Source organism: Arachis ipaensis, chromosome B02 (assembly GCF_000816755.2).
Source record: "Arachis ipaensis cultivar K30076 chromosome B02, Araip1.1, whole genome shotgun sequence".
NCBI lineage: Eukaryota > Viridiplantae > Streptophyta > Magnoliopsida > Fabales > Fabaceae > Arachis > Arachis ipaensis.
In genome coordinates this window covers 86,285,214-86,291,600 of record NC_029786.2, presented here as the reverse complement: position 1 = coordinate 86,291,600, position 6,387 = coordinate 86,285,214, and the positions used below count along the sequence as shown (strand labels likewise).

Sequence of the window (6,387 nt, the reverse complement as noted above, 5' to 3'; positions counted from 1 at the left end):
AAAAATAAAGATGTAAATTTTACAAATTTTAAAATTAAATAATAATTTTTAACTAATAAAATATCAATAATTTAAAATTTAATTATTCTATTAGTCTCTATAATTTTATTAAATTTATAATTAAATTTTTATAATGACAAAAATATTTAAATTATCAAAATATTTTGTTTTCAGATTGAAAAAGTATAAGTAGACAATGAAAAAACTAAACAATATGAACAATGGATATAGCGGATGTTCAATTCAATAGGTATACAGATGATTATGTTCATTATTTTTAATTAGATGGTTATTTCTTTTAATTCGATATATCATACACAGTTAACAATGATTGGATATTCAATTTACTAGGAGTGCAGATGATTATTCTAATGTTAAGATCTAAAAAACAATTTAAAAATGGAGTGTTTTTTTACTTTATTGAATCAATTCTAAAATCTATTGTCACATTATTTACAAAATGATTCTCTATCTAGCAAAACTCTTTTAAATCAAAGATACCCGTTGAGTAATTAATAAAACTCTAAACGTGACTTTCTCTTGTTTTACATAATGACAAAATAATCCTCTCCCCTGTCCTTTGTCTTTCTTTCTCCCTCCAAAACCCTAACATTCCCAAAAGTTCACATTCGACTACAATAACAACACCACCACCGCCGCCACCACAGCAGCTGCAGTCAACAACGAAAACGTGTCAGCCTCCACCACCACGAACGGCAGCCCCAAGATGCACGAGTGTTCCACACGTCATAAGTCTTTCACTACCGGTGAGGAATTGAGTGGCCACAACCCACAAGTGCTGCCACTACAAAGCTGGCAACAACCACAACAATAACAGCGTCGTAGCGTATTTTGCCTTCGTGGAGCCTGTAGCCGAGGGTTCCCTCGTGGACAAATTCTTGAGGGGTGACAATGGATTTTGAAAATATGCATAATCGGCCAGCCCTTCATTGTAAATATTGTTCAGGAGAGAATTTCATGGAAGTTGATATTGACATAGGATCTTCCATGGTTAACAGTGCTGGCGTCCACTTGGTATTCGGTTACATCCCGAGCTTGATAGTTGACTTGGCTTTTCTTATTGAGAGCCAAGAGCAATCGGAATATCCAAAGAAGATTTTAGGCCCTTTCCCACATTCTTTATCTAGGTGCTCCGTATCAAGATGGCGCTGCTACTGCTACTAATTCTCAAGAAGCTAAAGTCACTTATGGCAAAGATAACCCAAATAACTTGACAAAATGGGAGTTAATGTAAAAAGCATGAATTTGACAATGTGGCTACATACAAGTAAATCTCCATAGTAGTTGCTGAGATTCGCGTGATTATCCAATGTAGTTCTCAAGTTCCGAGCACTCCATAGTGGTCCCTGCACATATTTTTGGTGATAAGTCATCACCGGAACGCTTACGTGGCGTCGTTTTGCCATGCTGGATGACTTCAACGGCTAGCTAAGCTGGCTCATTTCCAATTTATATTCATATTGGTCCTTTCCACTATATTTAACCCTAAATCTCCAAATTTTGATAAACAGGTACAAACAATTCAGTTATATTTGAAATTCTGCCTAAAAAATCAATCATAATCCAGTAACTAAGCTAAAGGAAAGAGGCACAATGCAATGAAGAAATAAGCAATCTTGGCACCTTTCTAAATTGGCACCTGAGCCAGGTGCTTAAAAGTCGATGGCATTGTAGCCTGAAAAAGAAGAAAAGCTCATATTTTCATTAACTAAAGAGAGAAAAATTAGAAGTTTAATTAGACAAAGTTTATAGCAAGACATTATTAGTACCTGAATCAATAGTGCCAAATTGTGGCCTCTGAAAGAAAATGCTACGATTCCAAGAGCATTCAAGACAAGAAACAAAGATGCAAAAGATGATGGCGATGACAAAGGTTCATAAGAGATGATGTAAGACCCAGATCTTCTAAAAAAGGGCTATCATTAGCTAATTTCAAATTCAGTGTTTCTGTAGTTTTAATTTCAGAAATTTCTCTATTAAGGAAAATTAAGGCAAGTTTTGATTTATTGAATTTGAGATGAGTTATGATTATTATCCAATTTTATAATTATTGGATCATTTTCTATATTTGAATTATAAAGTTGATAGTTATGAAATAATAAGGATTTTATATGATTTGGATTAGATAAGTGATATTTTAAATATTAATGTTGCTATTTTGGAAAATGAAGAAATTAAGTATATTATTTCTAATTATTTGGTTGGGACATTTTATTGAAAATAATTTGTAAAATTGATGAGCAAATAGTATTTTCATACATTAATTTTATTGGGTTAAAATTTGCTCCTAATTATCATATTACCCCTATTTTTATTTGAATTTACAAAAATGTCCCTAACCCTAACTTTTGAAAGTGAAACCCAAATCCTTCCCAACCCAGCCGCCGCACTCAGCCTGCTTCCCTTCCTCCTTCCATTCACACAAATGCAACTCAATCAGAAGCAGCAGCAACGCTGCAATGAGAAAGAAGAGAAGCTGAAGGGGGGATTTGAGAGACGGAGGGTTCAGAGGGGAGGGAGACGCCGTCCTCCTTGTCGCCAGAACCGCGAAGAGCTTCGTCGCCATAACCGTGCCGTCACCCCTACCCAATCGTGGCTCTGCCAACCACCACCTCGTTCCGTCGCCTGAGGAGAATCGCAACGGCGAGAGGGAGAGCTCGTGCGCGAAGGGAGCGCGCAGGGGAGAGGAAGGAGGCGCTGTTTGGCCACCGCACCTCGCCGCCGTCGATGGAGATCTGGGAGTCGCCGTTAATCATCATTAAGCCGCGTCGAACCCAGGACTGCGGGCGTGAGGGATGCGATGTAGGAGCCCGGCACGAGAAAGAGGGAGCGCGCGTGCTCGCGCGAGGGGAAGGCGACGCTGCTGTCATCGCCGTTGCTGAGCTGCCGTCACCGTTCCTCCAGAACCGCCACTGTTGGGTCGCTCAGCGGCTGTCGCGGTGTTCATCGCGTCCCTGGTCATCGCCGGCTGTTCTGATGATGTCAAGGGGTTCAGGCCGCCGCCGGTGTCGCTGCCGGAGAAGGGAGCTGCATCTCTGTGATTCGGACCGCCGAGGATGGTTCTATGACTTCCGGGACCGCCGCCGGAGCTTTTGGCCATTTCTGTCGCTTGAGACCTTGCTGCCGTCGCCGGAAAAAGTATGCCGGTAAGGGTTTCGAATTTGATTTTCGTTTCTTATGAGATTCTGGAGTTTTATTGTTGCGGCATGTTGGTTTCAGTCACCGTTGCCGGAGTCGGGTCGCCGCTGCCGCTGAAGGTGGCTGCCGGGGCCACCGTCCAACCGGTTCAGAGGGCACTGCGGTCTGATTCAGCCGTTCTTATGAATTGAGAAAATGATTTATGGCTTAAATGCCGACTTTATGAATTTAATGATGTTGAATGGTGGAAGTGCTGTTTTGTTGCGAGCCGGAATGGCTGTGTATGATTATACATATTGGTTGGTTCTGGATTGAACCGTGAGCTGGAATGGCTGTGTATGATATGAATATTGGCTGGTTCTGGATTGAACCGTGAGCCGGATGGCTGAGATGGATGTTGATCCATGGATGAGATTGAATGCATGTTTATGCTGAATCATTGATAAATGTGAATGATAAACCGTTTTGAAAGGCTTTTGAGTTTTGAGAATTGAACGGCTCTTCTTTCCGAAAAGATTTCCGACTTTACTTTCATTGTAAACCGTTGTTTTTGAAAAGAGGCATAAGACGGTTATGAATCACTGGTGCGGTTATCTTCACGTATCCTATTACAGTAATTCCCAAAAACCCTCTACTGAGAACCCTTTCGAGGATGATGTTCTCACCCCCCCTACATTTTTCCCCTTTCAGGTTATGGGCACAGACGTCACGAGAAGTTTATTTAGTTGTTGAGATGCTCTGTATTGTTTTAGACTATTATTTGTACCCTCGCTTTTATCTTGAGATATTCTGTAAGAGGGATAGGAATTGTATTGTCTAATGCTTGTGATATCATTTATATGTATGTATATATATATATATATATATATATATATATATATATGGATGTACTCTTTATGAGTTTTGTAAGTTGTATGGTATCTATGGATGTATGTTATTGGATGAAAATATTTTGGGAGCGGTATTGCGGTTTAAAGATTTAAACAGGCTCATATTTTAGTATTAAATAATGTAAAAGTCGTCGTAATGTCCGAGCTATCAAAGACGCGCAGCCGGAAGCGTGAGCTTTGGTAGTTAGGATATTACAGATGAAGGGTGGCCTTTGTTGGCTCACAAATAGAACCCAACCCATGGTGGAGTAAGTGATTGTTGTCACAGCACCTATGAGTGAGAGCCCTGCAATTGAATTGAGGTTTGGAAGCTGAGCAGGACAATGGATAGAAAAGTGAAAACCAGGTACCACTCCACTGTGGTTAAATTATTTGAGGTACACGTTGGACCACAAACTATTTGGAAGACGAGTTTCATAGTTTTCCCTCCTATAAGGATCAATGCAGTTGCAGTTTCTGCTGATAAATAAACAGTTGGGAAGAGAGCAAGCCACACCCCTAATCTTTTTCCTGAAAAAGCAAGGTTGAAACCTTTTCAAATCATGCAATAAAAGTTTTAGGACTGTTATATGCATATGAATCTTCAATTAACTTGGTTTGAGTACCCAACACAGTTTTTTTAGGATCAATTATATGTAAAGCATTCTTGCATTATTAATTATGCAACTTTACATAACAATGTGATATAATAAATAAACTATATCAAATAAACTCACCAAATGTTGCTTGAGCAAGCTCCACATATCTGTTGTACCTTTTTCCAGGAACAGCTTCATGCAGCTGAACCAAAAGCCATAAAGTATACAGTTGCCAACAATATACTATGGTTAAAGAAAGGATTCCCCAAACTATCCACGAAAATCTCAGCTAAAGGCTTAATCCAAATCAAAGCAGTAAATATAACAAACAGTTGGTTTGCATAAAGGATGGTGTGACCAAACTATTCACAAGTGATCATGGACAAATTGCAACGAATCTTATTAGTTCCAAGCCAAAAGGAATGTGCAATTCTAGCAACAGGAATGAACAACACCAATGAAAGGAATCCCATGAATGCAGCAAGGAGAACCTTCCAGAACCCATCAAGACCAACAAAATGGAGGTCTAAAAGCAACGAAGTGGTGTGATCCAAACCCAAAATTCCCACAAAAATCTCAAAAACACCAAAAAGAACACTGAGTTGCTTCTCTGATCTCTTGGACGCGGATCTCTAGAAAAGTGAGTTTCGCAAGCATCATGACCCACATGTAAAGGCTCAAACTTGACAACAGAATCGGAACGAAAGCACCACTCACGAAGAAGCCAGAATTGATATCGGAACCCAAGTAAGTGTGAAGGAAGAGGGAAGAGAAGGTAACGAAGGAGACGGTGAACGCAACGCAGTATTGATCGATGTAGAGGCGAGATTGAAGGTGAGCATGGTCGAGCCTGAGCCTAAAGATCTGGGCATTCTTCTCGTCGAAATCGAGCTTGTCCTTATTCTTGGGCTGCTTTCTGAGGTCGGGAGCAGGGCCTTCGGGGGCGCTAGGGCGGCAAATGGTAGCACGAAGGCCGTCGGACGTGCAGGGTTGGGCATTGGGGTGATATAGGTTTGGAGAGTATAGAGGAAGAGAATTGGAAACCTGAAGAATGCGATGAAGAACGTGAGGAAGAGGGAGAGTGAAGCGTTCAGGAGTGGGGCTTTGTACAATAACACCAACTGCGAGGGACCAATGTGGGTATAGTGGGAGGGACCAGCGTGGCAAAACGACGCCTCGTAAGCACTCCGGTAATGACTTATCATCAGAAATATATCCAGAGACCACTATGAGTACTCGAAATTCTATCTGGAGGACTACAATAGAAAAATCGAGATCTCGAGGATTACATTGGATAATCATGCAAATCTCAATAACTACTATAGAGATTTACTCGCCTACATATACATTGGAGTTTGGAGATTAAAGTTCATCCTTGAAAAGCAAATTTTGTTTCTGATTTACTTATTTCCTTATATCTTAGTAATAATATTATTGATGTTCCCTCATCAATATTATGAATATGCATTATTCTGCTTTCATGTAGAAGAAGGGAAGAGAAGAGAAAAACGCTGAAGGGGATTAGGATTAGGCTAGTGCTAGGTTATGTAAAGTGAAAACAATGGTTATAATAGTAATTTCTTAACTTATAAATTAAAATAATTAATAAGGACTTAATTAAAAAAATTAAAATAATTTAAAGATTTAATTAAAAAATATAAAAATTTAATTGTAAATTTGGTAAAATTATAAGGACCAATTGAGTAATTAGATCATAATTTAAATTGTTAATTTTATATTAAAAATAAATATTTAAATAA

The 6,387-nt window shown here is 39.2% G+C and overlaps 1 protein-coding gene and 1 pseudogene across 1 annotated transcript in view; one reads left to right on the top strand and one right to left on the bottom strand.

Annotated features, from left to right (window-relative positions):
* LOC107627535 (serine carboxypeptidase-like 11) overlaps positions 1 to 6,387 on the top strand; it is a 15,652-nt gene that overhangs the window by 1,984 nt on the left and 7,281 nt on the right. The gene's annotated exons all lie outside the window — the stretch shown is intronic.
* LOC110268946 lies at positions 4,182 to 6,172 on the bottom strand (annotated as a pseudogene).